The sequence below is a fragment of the Bos indicus x Bos taurus genome, chromosome 15 (assembly GCF_003369695.1).
Source record: "Bos indicus x Bos taurus breed Angus x Brahman F1 hybrid chromosome 15, Bos_hybrid_MaternalHap_v2.0, whole genome shotgun sequence".
Classification (NCBI taxonomy): domain Eukaryota; kingdom Metazoa; phylum Chordata; class Mammalia; order Artiodactyla; family Bovidae; genus Bos; species Bos indicus x Bos taurus.
In genome coordinates, this window is record NC_040090.1 from 83,993,136 (window position 1) to 84,015,625 (window position 22,490).

The following is a 22,490-nucleotide window of genomic DNA, read 5'->3' on the forward strand; positions in this document are numbered from 1 at the left end:
GTAGTTTAATGTCCTCCAAGTACATCTATGCTGCCACAAACAGCAAAACTGCATTCACATACAGTAGGTCCTTTACATATGAGCTTTCAAGTTGTGAACTTTCAAAGGTGTGAGTGTGTGTTCACATGTCAAATCACATCAGTTAGTTCACATGTCTAGCTTACTTTATGTGCGTGCATCCTCTACCACTAACTGTTTGTGTGTACTCTTCTGTACCATACTGCAGAGTACACTGGTACAGTACCTTTATTTCAAGTCAAACACATCTGGAAGCAACTGTAAACACACTGTGACGTGAAGTACACTTCAGATACTCTCCACTTATGCCTACTTACTTACAGGTGATTGGTAACAATGTCCCATCTCAGTCAGACACGCTGCGTGGTCTTGGCTCTGGAAAGGGGAGAAGGGAGCAATAGTTATCTCACAGCTTTGCTGTGCCTGGGTGATTCCAGTTGTCAAAAAAAAGGGGGACAGAGAAGCACCTCTAAGACACATTCTCAAATTCAATTTTATCTGTGATAATCCCAGTAATGTTAATCTCTGATTTTTGTGTTTAGTCTGCAAGTGACCCATGATCCAGAAGGATGGTGATTCAATGACCCTTTTAGCATCCAGCAATACTGAAGCCAGAAATGCATATTCTACTGCAGCATTTATTGAATAACTATCATGTGACACCCTGGTATAAGTAAGGGATGAGAAACAAAATTTTACTCAGATGTTTTAACTAAAGAGAATTTAATGGACCAAATTTATAAAGACAATGCAGTCAGAGTTAAAGAAATCAGTCCAAGAAATTGAAGTATCTGTGGCTAGGTTTAGAATGCAAGTTTAGTCCCAGACCTGAAGAGGCCAACACAAGAACTACTGTGAGGAGTCCAGTGAAACTATATCCAGGAAGAATGTCCCAGTCCACCTCAGCAGGAATTTTCTTTGGAAAGATGCAGCCACCGTAGCACTTCATTATGAAACTGGGAGAAAAATGGAAAAGAAATTTGGATATTTTTCTCTTACTCTTACCTGTGTTATGCTCTTGATTTCTCCCATTGGCCAAACTCAAAACTAGTTACCCTAGGTGCTCTATTGATGGACTCTAAGGATTAAACTATGAGTGAACAACAACAAAAAAATTGTAGAGAAAAAAGACAATAGATCTAGATGGGCTAGACTGATAGAGGAAGAATCAGCAGCACATTTATATTATGTCTACCCACAGTGTTCCCATTGTTATGTGTTTATTACTATAACTACCTAAAATATAAAAAACAAGGATCAGAATCAGGAAATAAGTAGTCCAAATGCAACAAAAGTTGTCTGATCATCTGATGGTTTACCTATATCATGAACTCTTTCATCTTGTTTCTTGTAAACAAGAGAACTTAATGTGTTCCCCAAGTCAAGTCTCAAAATATCAAGATATTTAGGCATAAGTTAAAACAAATAATGGATCCCATTGCTTCACCAGTTCAGGAGATTTTATTCCCTGATGATACTGGGGAGTGGCAAGAAGTTATGTCCTCAATGGACTTAAGATTATTAAAAGAGTAAAAAACTTGTTTACAGTCTAAATGATTTTATGTAAGAAATAACTGAACCCTGGGGAGTTGGCTCCTCTGTGACAATAATGGCAACTCCTTAGGTTTCCACTTCCATGCTATCCCTGGGAAATCACTTTTCTTTCACAGGTAGGACTTGTTATTATTAAAATATTTTAGAATCTAAAAATAAATATTTTAATCAAAAGAATAAAGTCATGGCCTGAAGCCTATTCTCATAAAATAACAAATTTTTTTTAACAATTCTTAAATGAATTTTAATAAAATTTCTACATTAAAGTAGGAAAGAACAGTACATATTTAGAATAAATGCAATGGAAGAAACATCCTTCACTGAATATTGCATGGAAATCATTATTATTTTATAAGCTAGGCAAAGTTCTTTTAAAAGTTATTTTTCTTCTTTTTCTCTATAACGGAGGTAAAAGAAGAATTAACTGTGCCTAGATCATCACTAAGTAATTACTGCTTATTGAGTACTTTCTGCTATGAAGATGAAAAAAAAAAAAAAAAAGTGAAAGGGTTAGTCCTTCAGCCATGTTTAACCCTTTGCTACCCCATGGACTGTAACCCACTGGACTCCTCTGTCTATGAAACTCTCCAGGCAAGAATACTGGAGTGGGTAGCCACTCCTTTCTCCAAAGGATCTTCACAACTCAGGAACTGAACCGGGGTCTCCTGCATTGCAGGCAGATTCTTTACCATCTGAACTACCAGGGAAGTCCCCTTTCTGCTATCCTGCCCTTCTAATTGCTAACTTTCACCTGATGAAGGTGATGTGCTCCCCGCAAAGAAAAGGATGTCATAAACACATGCATCAAATATAAGACACAATTCAGTTTGTGAAATGCTAACAGTTCAGTTCAGTCGCTCTGTCATGTCAGACTCTTTGAGACCCCATGGACTGCAGCATGCCAGCCTCCCTGTCCATCATCAACTCCCAGAGTCTACTCAAACTCATGTCCATTGAGTAGGTGATGCCATCTCCATCAGTGCCATTTCGGTCAGTAAAATGCTATAATGTAACTCAAATTCAGGTATTGCTTCTAAATACCGGCCATTTCTTTCACTTCTCTCTGAGTTTTTCTTGTGCAATCTTGTAAGATACTGTGTTCTGTTTTTGAAAAGAAAGATCATGACCATAAAATACTCAGGTAAATGAAATGGAATGTTCATTGCTTGCACTGTCTCATTTTTGCACAGTGAAAATTGAATGGAGATGTTAATTACTTGGAGTTTAGGTTGTTCAGTTCAGTTCAGTCACTCAGTTGTGTCTGACTCTTTGCAACCCCATGAATCACAGCATGCCAGGCCTCCCTGTCCATCACCAACTCCCAGAGTTCACTCAGACTCACGTCCATCGAGTCCGTGATGCCATCCAGCCATCTCCTCCTCTGTCGTCCCCTTCTCCTCCTGACCTCAATCCCTCCCAGCATCAGTCTTTTTCAATGAGTAAACTCTTTGCATGAGGTGGCCAAAGTACTGGAGTTTCAGCTTTAGCATCATTCCTTCCAAAGAAATCCCAGGGCTGATCTCCTTCAGAATGGACTGGTTGGATCTCCTTGCAGTCCAAGGGACACTCAAGAGTCTTCTCCAACACCACAGTTCAAAAGCATCAATTCTTTGGTGTTCAGCCTTCTTCACAGTCCAACTCTCACATCCATACATGACCACTGGAACAACCATAACCTTGACTAGATGGGCCTTTGTTGGCAAAGTAATGTCTCTGCTTTTCAATATGCTATTTAGGTCGGTCATAATTTTCCTTCCAAGGTGTAAGCGTCTTTTAATTTCATGGCTGCAATCACTGTCTGCAGTGATTTTGGAGCCCCCCAAAATAAAGTCTGACACTGTTTCCCCATCTATTTCCCATGAAGTGATGGGACCGGATGCCATGATCTTTGTTTTCTGAATGTTGAGCTTTAAGCCAACTTTTTCACTCTGCACTTTCACTTTCATCAAGAGGCTTTTTAGTTCCTCTTCACTTTGTGCCATAAGGGTGGTGTCATCTGCATATCTGAGGTTATTGATATTTCTCCCAGCAATCTTGATTCCAGCTTGTGCTTCTTCCAGCCCAGCTTTTCTCATGATGTACTCGGCATAGAAGTTAAATAAGCAGGGTGACAATATACAGCCTTGATGTACTCCTTTTCCTATTTAGAACTAGTCTGTTGTTCCATGTCCAGTTCTAACTGTTGCTTAGGATTCAATAAATACATATTAAAGACACAATCCTTACCCTAAAGTATGTTTACTTATTACAAGAAAAGCTATAATCTTCAGTTCAGTTCCATTGCTCATCATGTCCAACACTTTGCAACCCCATGGTCTGCAACACAGTAGACCTCCCTGTCCATCACCAACTCCCAGAAATGACTCAAATACATGTCCATCAAGTCGGTGATGCCATCCAACCATCTCTTTCTCTGTCATCCCCTTCTCCTCTGGCCTTCAATCTTTCCCCAAATCAGGGTCTTTTCAAATGAGTCAATTCTTTGCATCAGCTGGCCAAAGTATTGGAGCTTCAGTTTCAGCATCATTCCTTCCAACTAACTGTAATCTTAGGAACTTATAAAAAGAAAACCAAATGATTGTGATCTTAATTGATTTAGATGACTTCTCTTTCATTTTATGACCCTGGTCAATAAGTTCACATATCTCAAGAGGATAATGAAGTAGTGTAAATCGCAAAAAAGCAAGCGTGGTTCATTTACAAAGTGATTTAAATGTGACCCATGCCCATTCTTGGCACTGTAGCTACTAATAAGTGTCATTATAACAATGACATACCTGGTTATGTGCTATTGAAAGAAAGTGTAGATTTTTCTAGCATGGCGTTCATGATCTCCCTTATCATGCACAAATGTTGAGAAATGCACTTTATGATTTTTTTACATACTTTCTCAACTTTATGTGTAATATAATTATTCTTATCAGTGTTTCCTTTTACATGCTTTAAATAACTTAGAATTCTTGTTGTTGAGTATATCTTTATTCCCTACAAGAGTTAAAATGAGGTAGTTACAATAAAATCATTACAGTTTGGGGATGTGTCTGTCAGTCAGTCATCTTAGAAAAACTGTCTCTTCTCCTAAGAGGAAACTTTTCATACACTGCTTTCCCCCAATAACACATTTAATGCATTATTACCATCGAGACCAGCTCAACAAGCAAGGTTTCTGAAAGCATGATACCATGAGAGAATGAGAAAGAGACACAAGAATTCAGAGAAAAGAGAGGATCAGGAGACCAACACCGCTCCAAGGTGAAGATGTCGATAATGAATCCAAGCCAGCTTTATTGTACTTTATTATAACTTTATTATACTTTTTATATGAATGAAAGAATATGCGGGGAGTTAAACTATAACTCATGCGGCCTTCAGGGCCAAAGAACAAAATGATCATTAACCATTGAGTAATTAGGAAACAGTAATCAATAACAAATCAGTAACTAAGACTAATATTCTTATATATAGATTTTCCTCCAAATACATAAAACATGTGACTCTGAGAAGCCAGTTGAGAAACAGTCTGGGGTCGGTTTTCTGACCCCAGGATCATATCTTGTTTTCAAGATTATGAGTTGTTTCCTCTGGACTTGTTCCAAGAGTCTCATGCCTTATAGTATCCAGTTTATCAATAATTATAAATTTCTTTTGTGGCCCTTGCTGGGGCCTGCTTTTCTTTTATTCTTCCTGTCTCTTACAATTACATCTCCAACAATGTGTTTAATACATTTAATACATTATTGCTCCCCAAATAATATGTTTAATACATTATTGCTCTTTCATTTAATAGTTACCATGTATATATATATATAAATATATACATATTGCTTATGTACTAATTGCTTACCTGATTTTGCAAAAAAAAAAAAAAAAACTGGTTTATTTTGTACCCTAGGAACCAATTTTGCCCTCAATAATTGACTGTAATATAGAAAGACAAGGATATCTTGAGATGTCTTACAAGTTAAGTAAGATTTGGTGAGGGCCACCAGAGATAGGCAAGAGTGGATAAAATGAACATACATCGCAACGTGAGGGGCTATCTTTAAAATGACCTTGAGGTTAGAGTGGCAGATTAGAAGACAGACACTGCTTCTATAAAGATATATCTATTCCACTTACTTAAGCCCAATCAGCTGTGAAAAAATGAGTTTCAATTACTGATGCTTTAGACACCACATCAAAATTATAGTAAAAACAAAGGAACATAATTTCAAAGAGAAACAATATTTAAAGGAATTACCAGTGGTCAATTCATGCTAATGTTTTCTAGAAAAGATAAAAGCTTTTCAACTATTAAAAGAATAGCAGAGTAGCATTTTAAAATATGATTGCCTTTATGTAAAGAGACTGTATTAAGTTAGATATCGAAAATACATAGTTCATGCTTACTAGCTTATTTCGGTCTTTAAAGTACTTTCTGATGTGGCCCATTTATAAATTTTTTACTGAATTTGTTACATTATTAGTATAGTTTTATGTTTTGGTTTTATGGCCACGAGGCATCTGGGATCTTAGCTGTCTAACTGGGAACCAAACACACATGCACCACATTAGAAGGTGACGTTTTAACCACTGGATTGCCAGGGAAGTCCCCTATGTTATTTCTTTATACCACATGTATTTACGAGTTTGAAAGGAATAGGCCTCAGATGACATGATGTCAGTAGTGGAAAAATGATGAAGGACCAATTCGTTTTAATTTCCTTTACTTTAGACATCACTGGAAGCTGAACAAACACAATGTTAAAGGAAAACTACACAGAAGTGACTGAGTTTATCCTCCTGGGACTGACAGATTGAGCTGATTTGCAGCCTGTCCATTTTATGGTCTTCTTAGTCATCTACCTGATCACAGTCATTGGTAATGTGGACATGATTTTGTTAATCAGAACTGACTCAAAGCTTCAGACTTCAATGTATTTCTTCTTCAGCCACGTCTCCTTTGTAGATCTCTGTTATGCCAGCACTGTTGCTCCTCAGATGCTGGTCAATCTCTTAACAAAGAGAAAAAATATTTCCTTCCTTGGTTGTGTCATACAATTTCACTTTTTAATTGCCCTGGTGATCACAGATTATTATATTTTGGCAGTGATGGCTTATGATCGCTACATGGCCAACTGCAAACCCTTGTTATATGCCAGCAAGATGTCCCGAGGTGTCTGCCTCTCTCTCGTAGCTGCTGCTTATATTTATGGCTTTGAAAATGATCTTGCCCAGACCATCCTGATGCTCCGTTTCTCCTTCTGTGGACCCAATGAAATCAACCACTTTTACTGTGCGGACCCACCTCTCGTAGTCCTGGCCTGCTCAGATACTTATGTCAAAGAGACTGCCATGTTTGTAGTTGCTGGTTTCAACCTCATGTGTTCTCTCACCATCATCCTCATTGCCTACATTTTCATCTTTACAACCATTCTGCGTATCCATTCTGCAGAAGGGAAGCACAAGGCCTTCTCCACCTGTGGGTCTCACCTGACGGCTGTCACTGTATTTTATAGGACATTGTTGTGCATGCATCTGAGACCCCTTCTGAGACCTCTGTAGAACAGGGGAAAATTGAAGCTGTTTTTTATATCTTTGTGAGTCTTATGCTAAATCCTTTGATCTACAGCCTTCAAAACAAAGATGTTAAAAGAGCATTAAGGCAAGTAATTCAAAGGAAATTGTTCAACAAATAGGGTAAATGTTTTGGTCACAGGTATTTAACATAGCTGTATTCTCTGAGCATTTATTAAACATTTTAAATTAAGTCATTTTTTGTAATTGGCCTATTATATTTATAAGAATTTATCAAATTATTAGCTTGTGTTGCCTTAGTTTATTTAAAATGAATACTGCACAGAAATTAAAATGTAAGACCAGACAAAATTATTATTGCTCTATAAAATTAATAAAGGACAGAAAATTATATTGGCAGTATTCAGAGGGATACATGTTATAAAAGGCAGAATTTCAAAAAAATACTACACTTATGACAATTTGTTAGATTTTGGGGCTTTAAAATTTCCAAGTGATTTTCCAGAAATTTTCAACCATAGCCAGTGTGGTTTTGTTTATTTGTTTGTTTTTCCTTCATTCAAATTATGTATCAATGAAGATCTTTCAGAATATCATGCTGTTAATCTAAGGAGTATTTTTAGATCATAGAACTGGTCCAGCGAAATCCTCAAAAACTAGCACTTGAAGGAAATTCCAAATTTTCTTTGAAAGTTTTTTTTTTTAAATTTCTTTTATTTTTTTAAATCAATATGCAGCCATATCTTAAAATATTTAGCCATCTGTATGTCTTCTTTGGAGAAATGTCTATTTAGTTCTTTGGCCCATTTTTTGATTGGGTCGTTTATTTTTCTGGAGTTGAGCTGTAGGAGTTGCTTGTATATTTTTGAGATTAGTTGTTTGTCGGTTGCTTCATTTGCTATTATTTTCTCCCATTCTGAAGGCTGTCTTTTCACCTTGCTAATAGTTTCCTTTGATGTGCAGAAGCTTTTAAGGTTAATTAGGTCCCATTTGTTTACTTTTGCTTTTATTTCCAATATTCTGGGAGGTGGGTCATAGAGGATCCTGCTGTGATGTATGTCGGAGAGTGTTTTGCCTATGTTCTCCTCTAGGAGTTTTATAGTTTCTGGTCTTACGTTTAGATCTTTAATCCATTTTGAGTTTATTTTTGTGCATGGTGTTAGAAAGTGGTCCAGTTTCATTCTTTTACAAGTGGTTGACCCGATTTCCCAGCACCACTTGTTAAAGAGATTGTCTTTAATCCATTGTATATTCTTGCCTCCTTTGTCAAAGATAAGGTGTCCATATGTGCGTGGATTTATCTCTGGGCTTTCTATTTTGTTCCATTGATCTATATTTCTGTCTTTGTGCCAGTACCATACTGTCTTGATAACTGTAGCTTTGTAGTAGAGCCTGAAGTCAGGTAGGTTGATTCCTCCAGTTCCATTCTTCTTTCTCAAGATCGCTTTGGCTATTCGAGGTTTTTTGTATTTCCATACAAATTGTGAAATTATTTGTTCTAGCTCTGTGAAGAATACTGTTGGTAGCTTGATAGGGATTGCGTTGAATCTATAAATTGCTTTGGGTAGTGTACTCATTTTCACTATATTGATTCTTCCAATCCATGAACATGGTATATTTCTCCATCTATTAGTGCCCTCTTTGATTTCTTTCACCAGTGTTTTATAGTTTTCTATATATAGGTCTTTAGTTTCTTTAGGTAGATATATTCCTAAGTATTTTATTCTTTCCGTTGCAATGGTGAATGGAATTGTTTCCTTAATTTCTCTTTCTGTTTTCTCATTATTAGTGTATAGGAATGCAAGGGATTTCTGTGTGTTGATTTTATATCCTGCAACTTTACTATAGTCATTGATTATTTCTAGTAATTTTCTGGTGGAACCTTTAGGGTTTTCTATGTAGAGGATCATGTCATCTGCAAATAGTGAGAGTTTTACTTCCAACATCACTCATTATCAGAGAAATGCAAATCAAAACCACTATGAGGTACCATTTCACACCAGTCAGAATGGCTGCGATCCAAAAGTCTACAAATAATAAATGCTGGAGAGGGTGTGGAGAAAAGGGAACCCTCTTACACTGTTGGTGGGAATGCAAACTAGTACAGCCACTATGGAGAACAGTGTGGAGATTCCTTAAAAAACTGGAAATAGAACTGCCTTATGATCCAGCAACCCCACTGCTGGGCATACACACTGAGGAAACCAGAAGGGAAAGAGACACGTGTACCCCAATGTTCATCGCAGCACTGTTTATAATAGCCAAGACATGGAAGCAACCTAGATGTCTATCAGCAGATGAATGGATAAGAAAGCTGTGGTACATATACACAATGAAGTATTACTCAGCCATTAAAAAGAATACATTTGAATCAGTTCTAATGAGGTGGATGAAACTGGAGCCTATTATACAGAGTGAAGTAAGCCAGAAGGAAAAACATAAATACAGTATACTAACGCATATATATGGAATTTAGAAAGATGGTAACAATAACCCGGTGTACGAGACAGCAAAAGAGACACTGATGTATAGAACAGTCTTATGGACTCTGTGGGAGAGGGAGAGGGTGGGAAGATTTGGGAGAATGGCAATGAAACATGTAAAATATCATGTAGGAAACGAGTTGCCAGTCCAGGTTCGATGCACGATGCTGGATGCTTGGGGCTGGTGCACTGGGACGGCCCAGAGGGATGGTATGGGGAGGGAGGAGGGAGGAGGGTTCGGGATGGGGAACACATGTATACCTGTGGCGGATTCATTTTGATATTTGGCAAAACTAATACAATTATGTAAAGTTTAAAAATAAAATAAAAAATATATTTAAAATATTTCTTAAAATTCTTATAGAGATGGGAATACAAACCACCTTACATGCCTCCTAAGAAACCTGTGTGAAGCAACAAGAAGCAACAGTTAGAACCATACATGAAAAAAAATGGACAGGTTTAAATATGGGAAAGGAGTATATCAAAGCTGTATATGGTCACCCTGCTTATTTAACTTGTATTCAGAGATCCTTACGTGAAATGCTGGACTGGATGAAGCACAAGCTGGAATCAAGGCACCTGGGGGAATATCAACATCCTCAGATATTCAGATGACACCATTCTAATGGCACAAAACAAAGAAGAATTAAAGAATTATTGAAGAGGGTTGAAAGAGAAGGGTAAAAACAGTGGCTTAAAACTCAACATCCAAAAAACTAAGATCATGGTATCTCTCTTGCTCTCTCTCTGTCTCTTTAGTTACTAAGTCATGTCCAACTCTTGAGACCCAATGGACTATAGCCTGCCAGGCTCCTCTCTCCATGGGATTTGCCAGGCAAAAATACTGGTCCCATTATTTCATGATGAGTAGATGGGGAAAAAAGTGGAAACAGTGACAGATTTATTTTCTTGGCCTCCCCAAATCACTGCAGATGGTGACTGAAACCATGATATTAAAAGACACTTGCTCCTTAGAAAGAAAGCTGTGACAAACCTAGACAGTGTTTAATACAATATATTTAAATATATTACTTTAATATTAAAAATCAAGGACATCACTATGCCAACAAAGGTCCATCTGGTCAGAGCTATGATTTTTCCAATAGTCAGGTACGGATATGAGATTTGGGCCATAAAGAAAGCTGAGCAGCAAAGAATTTGATGCTTCAAATTGTGGTGATGCTTCAAATTGTAGATGACTGTTAAGCATCCCTTGGACAACAAGGAGATCAAACTAGCCAATCCTAAAGGAAATCAGGCCTGAGTATTCATTGGTAGGACTGATGCTGAAGCTGAAGCTCCAATGCTTTGATCACTTGATGTGAAGAGCTGCCTTATTGGAAAAGACCCTGATGCTGGGAAAGATTGAGGGCAAGAGGAAATGGGAATGTGACAGAGGATGAGATGGTTAGATGACATCAGTGATTCAATGGACAGGAGTGTGAGCAAACTCAGGGAGATAGTGAAGGAGAGGGAAGCCTGGATTGCAACAGTTCCTGGGGTCACAAAAAGTCAGACATGACTTAGCAACAAACAAAAACAACAATCTCATCTTAAAACTGGTTTTGTGTTTTCACTTTTTTGTTTATTTATTTTGTTATGAATTATTTCCAATATAGAGCCAAAAATAGAAACTAATAGATCACTGTCCCAAATATATGTAATAATTAATGTTTACATATCTATTTTTTATTTTTTTACATATCAATTTTTATTCAGATATTTTAAAAATTCAGATATTGGATCCCATTCCACGTTCTGAAGCCCTACCTGTCATTTTGGCATTTCCTGTTGAAGCATATCTCAATTTTCTGGTGCCAATAAGCTTTCAGAAGTAATAGGAGTTGAGTAGAGCAATGTGCAAATAGATCAATTGGAGGGTATGGCCACCTACTCCAGTTTTCTTGCCTGGAGAGTCTGTAGGGACAGAGGAGCCTGGAGGGATACAGTCCATATGGTCACAAACATTTGAATACTACTGAAGCGACTTAGAATGCACACTCACATACTTGATTTATGCTTGCTTCTTTCTTCTGATCTTCAGTATCCTTACTAATGTTTTATTGTTTCATCTATAAAACCAAGAGAAATGTTTGTGTATTTGTCTATTTCTTTTTGTAATTTTTTTTTCTTTAAACACTGAGGCTATATTATTAATCACATCAGTAATGAACAGGTATTTTTCCTTTTATCATAGATAGTTTCTATCCCTTCTATGATGTATAAAGTCTAAAAGTTTAATTTGTCTGATATTCATAGCTCTTCAGCAGGATTTTCTGTTTGTTTTTAGCTAATTGATGCTTATTATGACTATTTTTATCCTTTTTTAAGTTGAAGTCTTCCCTGGTGGCTCAGATGGTAAAGTTTCTGCCTGCAATGCAGGAGACCTGGGTTCAATACCTAGATCCAGAAGATCCCCTGGAGAAGAGAACAGCTACCCACCCCAATATTCTTGCCTGGAAAATTGCATGGATGGAGGAGACTGATGGGCTAGAGTCCATGGGGTCGCCAAAACTTGGATATGGCTGAGAGACTAACACTTTCACTTTTTTTCATAGTTGACTTACCATATTATGTTTCAGATGTACAACATAATGATTTTGATCCACTTATAGTTATTATGATATATATTGGCTATATTCCTTGAGCTGTACAATATATCCTTGTATCTCACTTATTTTATATATAGTAGTCTCTAGTGTGTCCATCCCTACTCTTATCTTGCCCCTCCCCTTTCTTCTTCCCACAGGCAACCACTAATTTGTTTTCTATGTCTGTGAGTCTGATGGTTGTTTTTGTTGTTGTTATACTCACTAAGTTGTTTTAATTTTTATATTTCCAAATAGAAGTGATATTGTACAGTCTTTCTCTGTTTGACATTTCACTAAACATGATACCTTTTTTTTTCTTGATACCATGAGTTCCTCTAATCATTGACTTTCTTATTTTGTTGTAAATATTGATACTTTGGAATACTTTCTAACAGTTTTGTGCTTTAATTTTTTTAAATTATTAACTGTCTTCTATTAGTTTTTTAATACAAATGTTGCATTACCAGATTACTTGATATTTCTCAGTCTTTTTCTAATTTCCTAATTTTTAATTTCAGTGTTTGTCTTTTTGGGGATTTAGTTATATTTTATCCTTTTGCATTTTCAGTGCTTTCTTGATTGATCTTTCAGTCATATCCTCTTAGGGTATGTTCTCACAATATCATATAACTTTAATTTACAGAACTGTTTTCAACTGTAATTTTAACATTGTGTATGTGATTCATTCATGGTTATATTGTCCTCAGGATTGTCAGCTTCATGAGAGCCAGGTCTACGTCTGGTTGTGCTCATTAATTTTTTTTTTTTTAGCAACTTGCTGCTGCTGCTGCTAAGTCACTTCAATCGTGTCCGACTCTGTGCGACCCCATAGACGGCAGCCCATCAGGCTCCCCCATCCCTGGGATTCTCCAGGCAAGAACACTGGAGTGGGTTGTCGTTTCCTTCTCCAATGCATGAAAGTGAAAAGTGAAAGCAATGTCGCTCAGTCGTGTCTGACTCTTAGCGACCCCATTGACTGTAGCCTACCAGGCTCCTCCATCCATGGGATTTTCCAGGCAAGAGTACTGGAGTGGGGTGCCATTGCCTTTTCCGTTTTAGCAAGTTAAAACAATACAAATTTATTATTTCACAATTCTGCAGGTCAGAAGTTGGATTGGTTCAGCTGGTTTTTCTGGTTGTGGGCAGAATTTCCTGCCTTATGTTTGTGGGATTGAGGTCCTGTTTCCTTGACGGCTGTCAGCCAAAGTCTGCTGTTAGCTCCATAAGGCTTCTTACTGGTCCTTGCTCAAGGGACCCTACATCTCAGGGCCAGCAACAGGGTGTGGTACTATTTTCACATTTGGAATCCCTCCAATTTCCTTTCTGCTCACTAAAGTTAACATTTATCCCCAAATCTAGAACACAGATCATTCTCAGTAAAAATCTATTGAGTTAATAAACTATCACTATGTCATTAGATTTTAGTCATTTAAGTAATGCAAGCTTTACTTTCTTCCCTTCCACTTTCCAACATGATTTTCACTAATTCTTAATAGTTTAAAATCTGATTATATGAACTCCATGCCTCATCCCTCCCATAGTGAAGCAGAAGCACTCTAAGGACACAATCTTTTGGCTTTTTCTTACATTTTCTTCATTGACCATATGGTGGCATGAAGAAGGTTTTCCCTGAATACTTGTTAACTATAAGGATGAATGAATACATTGATGGTTGAATGAATGTCCTCACTATACTCATAGAGTGCATAGTGTTTTGTAAGCTTGTCATGTTTCTTTTCTAAATAAAGTGATATCAAATGCTATTGACTATACTGTTTGAATACAAGCCTCACAATTTATTAGTAACCTATACCAGAAGTTAATTACCCTCTACTTGCCTCACTTTCCCCACTAAAAAATAACAGTCCATGGAGTTTGTGAGGATTAATTGATCTAATGCTTTATAGTGCTAAGCCTAATTCTGGCACATATTAAGTATCAGTGCCTATTACCTGTCAATAATTACTCCCATTTTATTTTCTTTCCTGTGTTTTTTTTTTTTTTTAGTAAGGGAGTCACTCATACTACAGAGAGGCCCCAGACTTAACAGTTTCTCCCCTGTGGACAGGAACTCCATAAAACAAGGATGATAGAGGAGATGGGCCCTTCTCATATTAGAGATAAAAGACCACATATTCCTCATTCTCCAAGTTAAGGAGACCTCCTGACTATCTATGTGCATAAATGCTCAGAACATCAAAAGAGAGGTGGCATTATTTCACAGTAAATGATGCAACTACTCATAGGCCTTTTCACTAGAATCCATCGAGACTAAGAGAGGGGCACACAGACACGTGGAAGGATCCTGAGATATACCCAAAATGGTATATTTTATTATGATTATTGGCATATCAAATCAAAATGATTAGTCAAGGGAAACTAAGATCAAAATGACTGACCAAAGAAAACCCAGAAGAAATGGCCCATAAAAGTGATTCAGACCACTGTGAGGGCGCGACTTTCCTGAGTCTGCACATGTGTCTATTCACGTGTACTGTACTCTTTTTCTTCCTAATAAATATTTTGTTTCATTACTTTAAATATCTGTGGGAATTTTTTTCTGCAAAACCAAAGAACCAGGGCCTTGTCACTGACCACTGGTAAAGTGGCTAGGATTTGGTGCTCTCACCATTGGAACTTGGCCTCAATCTCTGGCCGGGGAACCAAAGCCTCACTTCAAGCCACTGCAGGCTGAGGCCACCCGAGATCAATGGCATATCACCTCGTTAGAGTTTTGGTTTTAAGGGGTAAGGATATGTGTTCAATGAAATGCAAAGTTATCTGAGAGGGGATAACCAGGATTTGCAGTATAATCACTGAATTAGATACATATTGCACTCTCAAATTATTCAACATGTTTGTTCATCTGTTATTTCCAGAGACTGTGCTAGCTGCCAGAGAAGGCAATGGCACCCTACTCCAGTACTCTTGGCTGGAAAGTCCCATGCACGGAAGAGCCTAGTAGGCTGCAGTCCATGGGGTTGCTAGGGTCGGACACGACTGAGTGACTTCCCTTTCACTTTTCTCTTTCCTGCATCAGAGAAGGAAATGGCAACCTATTCCAGTGTTCTTGCCTGGAGAATCCCAGGGACGGGGGAGCCTGGTGGGCTTCTGTCTATGGGGTCGCACAGAGTCGGACACGACTGTAGTGACTTAGCAGCAGCAGTGCTAGCTGCTGAGTTCATAGTCTGTGCTCATAAGGGTTTGCAGTCTAGTGATAGCAATAGAAATATTAGTAGGTAATGGAAATAGAGTGTATCAGCCAAGGATGGGCCTGAGTAGTAAGATGGTGTGGAGGATGAAGGTCATACCAAGTTCTGTGAAGGAGAAAAAAAAAAAAAAAGCATTGTTCGAGAACACTTCCACATAAGTAAGCTTTTTCTATTGTCAGGATCAACTTGAATAAGATGAGAACGATACAAGCACTGACTGGAGGAAACTAAGGGAAAGTTGAAAAAGTGATGAAGGAAAGATGACAAGCTGAGTTCAGTTCAGTTCAGTCACTCAGTCGTGCCCGACTTTTTGTGACCCCATGGACTGCAGCATGCAGGCTTCCCTGTGCATCACCAACTCCCAAAGCTTGCTAAAACCCATCTCTACTGAGTCTATAATGCCATTCAACCATTTCATCCTCTGGTGTCCCCCTCTCCTGCCTTCAATATTTCCCTGCATAAGGGTGTTTTCCAATTCTTTGCATCAGGTGGTCAAAGTATTGGCGCTTCAGCATCAGTCCTTTCAATGAATATTCAGGACTGATTTCCTTTAGAATGGACTCGTTGGATCTCCTTTCAGTCCAAGGGACTCTTAAGAATCTTTTCCAGTACCACAGTTCAAAACATCACATTGACTTTAAATGGAAACTAACTACAATTGAAAAAGTAATCAATTGGGAATGTGAAGGCAGGAATTCAAGTCACACTCTGCCACTTCCTAACTATGTGGCACAGGGTTTACTGTTCCTTTAGTGGAGGGTCTGGTTCTTCAGCTGAAAGGATAGGAGAGAGTCTCTGCCTCTTAGTGTTATCTTGAAGGATCAATTAAATTGCCTACAGGAAAGTACTCCACACACAAGAATTGCTCAAAAACTGATTTCCAATCATTTTGTCTGTTTCACAGTCCTGCTTATGCCTAATTCTGCCCAAGACTTCAATGTCCATCAGAAAGAACATTGTTAAGAACTCTGGATTTTAGGAAAAGAGGCTGTTTCAAGTATAAAAGAAAAAAAAAATCAGACCTTCTTCAAAATGCAAACATGCTTTTTGTGTGTGTGTGCCATCCACCATACTCTTAGGACATATAGTAAATTAGAAAATATCAAAATTATGACTGAGGCATATGATTAGCTTTATAATACCAAGCACATTCTGGTAAATTCCCAAAGGGCTGCATCCCAAAGACACACTCATTTCTGATGTTCCTAAGTCCTCTAGAGATTTGCTTTAAAAGCTGGTTCCTAACTCCCATGTTCTGCTAGAAATTCAGCTGTGCTTCTCAGCTTAGTGAAGCATCAGTGAACTTCCTTCATTAGAGGTTCAGAAAATAGATGCATATCCAAACAACAAGTAAGTATTTGTGTATCTATTTTCTTTCTATTTCTTAGTCAAGAAGAGACTGTAGTAAAAACTCAGACTGAGGTCCACATATTTTTACCATGTTTGCTCAAAATATGCACATGCTAAACTTTATGTTTTCAGTAGAAGAATTTGAACCTCAATTGATTTCCTAGATGACAAATCTATTGAAATTTTTATTGAGCTCCCTGGGAATATTTTATAGCCCTGGCACAGATGCAAAAGAACCAGGAAGGCAAACAGTCAGCAGACCACTCACAAATACGAGTACATTTTCAGTTGTGGAACACAGAAGAGCCTAATGCAAGAACTCTTATACTTTGCAGCCTGGTGAAATCTTACCCCTTTATATATGGTTCTGTAGATTTTTTGTTGCTGTTTTTAAGATTTTGTGATTACACATTGATCTTGGTTGAGAATCTATAGTTCCAACAGGTTTTCACAGTTTTCTATGAAATTTGGAAAAAAAAAAAAAGAAGAAGAAGCTTAAGGGCCATCTTGCCAAGAATTCTGCTAAATGTTTCTCTTACTTTTACCTCTGCTTTTTTTCTTTTATTTTTATTTTTCCTCCTGAAACAAAATCTCTTCTCTGGCACTTGTAATTGACTGGCCCACAAAATTCATCTAGAACACTAGCCCATTGAGCTGGGTGACCCTCTAGGATAATCACCCAAGAGCTGAACCCTAGCTTTCAGCTTCTTTCTCTGTCTTCTTTTCCTTTCCGTCTACTTTTTGCAGACATGAGGATGCTCTCCTTCTCCCTCCATGTACCCGCATTGTCAGCTCTGCTGGTCTCTGTTGCAGGAATGTCTGGCTTCATGGACATGCAGCTTGTGCAGTTGACAGGGCTCTATTTTCAGAAGCCCTTCAAATCAGGTTCAATCTTCTGCTCTGTCTTAATAATTTTTGAAAAGTGATGCTGTACATTTTGTTTAGTACTGGACTCAGTCTATATTGTACCGTGCCCTAGTTCCAGGATTAAAAATTTGTAGCTTTCTACTGTCCTTGAGCTACCCCATTCTTGGTTCTTCTTCCATCAGACAGAAGTTCTCCTTGGTTGTGAACTAGTAAAACCACAAACACCTCTTTCAGAAGATGTTCATCTGTCACTCTGGTCTGGCTCGGGCTGCCAGGTCAGCTGTGATATGACTTCTTTATTGTCTGTAGACATTTTTGCATCTCATCACTTAGTTCTTCTGCTCCTTTTCAGTTGTGATATGTCTGGATCCACTGGGATTGTGAGTCAACATCATTTCAGATCCCACAGACAATCATTATATGTAACATGTCATCAACGAGTCCTTCTGCAAATGAACTTCTCAAGTCGAGTTTCCTACTGTGTCTTCATAAATGTGAAATTCCTACATCCTGATCTTTTTCTATTATTTTCTCTTCTAGTAACTACTACCTATTCTCTTTGGGGTTTCTTGGGTGCTGAACAATAGGAAAGATCTCTTAAGCCGCCTTGCTCCTGGCATACAAATAGATATCCTGCTTTCAGCTGATATCTAGACATTATTTATTATTTATTGGCTAGACATTTCTTGCAGAGAAGCTGCAAATAACCACCAATGCAAGTCCTTTTTTTCCAGTGAACGTTGTGATATCTTGGTTTGTCTAAGATATCTTTGATATCTAAGTCACTTCAGTTGTGTCTGACTCTATGCAACACTATGGACTGTAGCCCACTAGGTTCTTCTGGAATTCTCCAAGCTAGCATACTGCAGTGGGTTGCCATGCCCTCCTCTAGGGGATCTTCTCAACCCAGAGATTGAGCCTGCCTCTCTTACATCTCCTGCATTGGTAGATGGGTGCTTTACCACTAGTGCCAGTAACTTGTTAAGAATCTCATAGGTACAGATGAATCAATCTCTCAATAAAGTGAAACATTTGTGCTTCAGGGGACATCTCAGCTATAATTTTCTGATATCCTCTGTGTGAATTTTATACATGCACATATGCTGCAAGTTTCAGAACTTGTTTTGCTTCTGGTCCTTAACTTTCCTACTGTAGAATATCCTTCTTTTAATAGCTTTATGGTTTTTTCTCTTTCTGTATCAGTTTGTTGCTAAACACATCACATTTGTATGATTTGTTACATCACCTTTATATGAATTCATTTTTTTTTCTTGAAAGCAAATTTTTTATGTTAAAAATTATTTATTTAAATTGGAGGATAATCACTTTCCAATATTGTGATAGTTTTGGCAATACATCAACATGAATCAGCCACACATGTGTCCCCCAAATCCTGAACCTCCTCTACCTCCCTCCCCAACCTATCCCTCTGGGTTGTCCCAGAGCACCAGCTTTGGGTGCCCTTCTTCATGGATCGAACTTACACTGGTCATCTGTTTTCATATGGTAATGTATATGTCTCAGTGCTATTGCTAATGTTCCTGTTTAAATTTTGAATACCCTTCCCTCTGACTCCATTTTCTGTCTTTCCCTCTATATCAGTGTCATCCGAAAAACGATTGGCTTATTTCATTATTATGTTTCTGTGTTCACTAGAAGGTGGATGCCACAATGGCAGGGGTTTTGAACTTGGTTCATTTTGGCATTAGTGGTGCCTAAACACATGATGTGTTGTGTATTAATAAATATATTTTGGAGGAGTTTGATGTCCATAACGACTTGAGAAGAAAGCAGAACTGATACTATTCCCATTTACAAACAGGGAATGAAGTACCTCATGGGTAAGAATCATTATCTATTATTAAGAACTATTATTAGTGCATTCAACAAATATCTATTAAGTACTTCAAATACTAAGGTAGGGAGCTATAGGTTGAAAAAGAAATATTTACTGTATTTCTAAAATATAACTAAAGTAAGCTTTTCTGACTCACTTTGAAATAAGACAAAGATTTGAGCAAGTTTTAAAAATATGATATATGAAAGAGAAAGGTATAAAAACATTTGGAGTGTAAGGAATAGGAGACTCAGCACTAGTTTAGAAGTGAGAACAAGCTAATAAATCCATAGATGTTTTATTAATAATAATATATCTATACAGATGGAGTTTTGTTTAGCAACTTAAATATGAACTATGTGAAACTTATTATTTTTCTTTATGAACCATTATATCATTGCTGTAGACCATTCTCAAAACACTGTGTGAGAATTCATTTGATCTGACAATTCTTTGTTCATTTATTTGTCATATGTCTATGGACAAGAACCTGCCTGCAATGTAGGAGACTGTCAGCAATGCAGGAGACCCAGGTTCAATCCCTGGTTTGGGAAGATCCCCTGGAGGAGGGAATGGCAACCACTCCAGTATTCTTGCCTGGGAAATCCCATGGACAGAGGAGCCACATAGGCTCCAGTCCATGAGGTTGCAAGATTCGTACACAACTTGGTGACTAAACCACCACCATCATGTTTATGGAAGCACTGTTACTGTGGCTTTTTAAACTGTGATTCTGGGAACATCTATGTTAGAATCACCAAAGTAGTTGTTAGAGGTGAGGTTCCAATATCCCACATGAGACTTTCTGCTACAGACTTTCTGTAGATTAGCTTTATTAATAAGCTTCTCAAGCAATTGTTCTGATACAAGTTCAAAGCTTTTAATTATCCTATGGAGATATGACATTGTGAAAAGTTTTGTGGGGTTTCAGAGGTGACAGATTGCAAGGAGTATGGTATTTCATGCTCACATTATTTTTCCTTTTCTTTTTAAAATGTAAATTTTACAAAACTACATATTTAGTATGTAAACATGTGGTTAGAAATCACAGTACAGTAATGAAATAGAATTTGCTCTACCCCTGGAGAACTAATACATGAGTAGAAAGTGGATCTCTTCTGATGATGTAATGTGCTAAGGAATAAATTAGAATATATAGGGTATCTGAGAAGTATAAAACAGAAGGGGATTAATTCAATCTCAGGTATAATGAGAGAAGAGTGAGAAATGCTTCACATGGGACTAGCCTTGAGGTTGGCTTTATAAGATAAGTAGAGTTGCAGAAGAAAAAATAGTGCAGGAGATAGGAAATATGCAGCTCACTTGTGACTGTGAACATAGCTATGGTTAGAAGCATACTTATCTAAAGACACAGCCATAGATACAAGAATAGGTAAGAGATGGAAATAAAATAATTGTTCATTTGTAAAGAAGCTGAAACAATGCCTTAACAGAAGTAAAGCAGCAGTGTATGACAGTATTCATTTTGAATAACATCTCGAGGTATATAAAAATCATTTTAATTGTAATAAAATGTGTACCTTCATATTTCCTTTGACTGCACTTGTTTCAAGTGCAGAAAATTCCCCTCACCAATGACAGTAAACTAAGAGAAGTCATTCTCCTCGGGCTCACGGATCGCCCAGAGCACCAGCCTCTCCTCTTTGTGCTGTTTCTGGTCATTTACCTTGTCACCCTCCTAGGCAACCTGGGCACAATGGTGTTAGTCAGACTGGACTCTCACCTTTACACACCCATGTCCTTCTTCCTCACTCATTTATCCTTTGTAGACTTGTGCTATACCTCTACTGCAGCCCCACTGATGCTGATTAATCTGGTATCACAGAAGAAGACCATCAGCTTTGCTGGCTGCTTTGCAGTGTTACCTTCTCATAGCACTTCTCCTCACTGAGTTTTACATGCTGGCAGCAATGGCCTATGCCCACTATGTGGCCATATGCAACCCTCTGCACTACAGTGTGAAGATATCCAGGTATATCTGCATAAGCTTGGCCACATTCCCTTATGTCTATGGCTTCTCATATGGACTCTTCCAGGCCATCCTGACCTTCCACTTGACCTTCTGTAGATCCAACACCATCAACCATTTCTACTGTGCTGACCCACCATTTTTTCTTGCTCTGATACTTATGTCAAAGAGCATGCCATATTGATATCAACAGGCTTCAACCTCTCCAGCCCCCTCATCATCATCCTGATTTCTTATGCCTTAATTCTCACTGCAATCCTCAGGATTGAATCAGGAAAAGGAAGGCACAAGGCATTCTCCACCTGTGGTTCCAACATGATGCTGTTACCCTATGTTATGGGACACTCTTCTGCATGTATGTAAGACCAGCAACAGAGAAGACGGTGGAAGAATCCAAGATAATAGCTGTTTTCTACACTTTTGTAAGTCCAGTACTTAGATGTAAAACAAACATTGAAGAGAGTCCTTCGAAGAAATATGGTCACTAAGATGGCAATGCCTTGATTTCCAATAAACTATAACTCTTAATCTTTGGCTCAAATATCTTTACATTTATAAGACCAGTTTTCATACTCTTTGTGTCTGTGTTTCAATTGTTCTTGGGACTGAGAACAAATAAGCTGTACTTAGTCTAAACTGCTGCTGCCCTTTAATACGTTTTCCTGGGTTGGCAGTAGTAACATTTCCTTGGATATTGTTAGAAATGAAGCTCAGATTTCTGCACCTCAGATCCAATATTTCAAAACCGCTTTTAGAACCAAATTTTAGGTTCGTTTAAATCATTACATTTTGAAGAGGCCCTCTCTAAGTGAAAATTTTGACTAGGTATTCCCTGGAACACTGGTATCCTCTTACTGCTTAAAACAGTAAACAAGATACACATGCTCTGAGCTCAGTTCTTTGAATTTATTCTCTTTTTATTACCATCTATTTTGAGGGGCTAAGACCTGCCTCTTGAGAAATTTATACGCAGCTCAGGAAGCAACAGTTAGAACTGGACATGGAACAACAGACTGGTTCCAAATAGGAAAAGGAGCACATCAAGTATGTATATTGCCACCCTGCTTA

The 22,490-nt window shown here is 37.9% G+C and overlaps 2 pseudogenes; both read left to right on the top strand.

The window, feature by feature from the left end:
* The first annotated feature begins 6,312 nt into the window (after window positions 1-6,312).
* LOC113905161 lies at window positions 6,313-7,250 on the top strand (annotated as a pseudogene).
* Window positions 7,251-19,420: 12,170 nt separating this feature from the next.
* LOC113905105 lies at window positions 19,421-21,910 on the top strand (annotated as a pseudogene).
* Window positions 21,911-22,490: the final 580 nt, after the last annotated feature.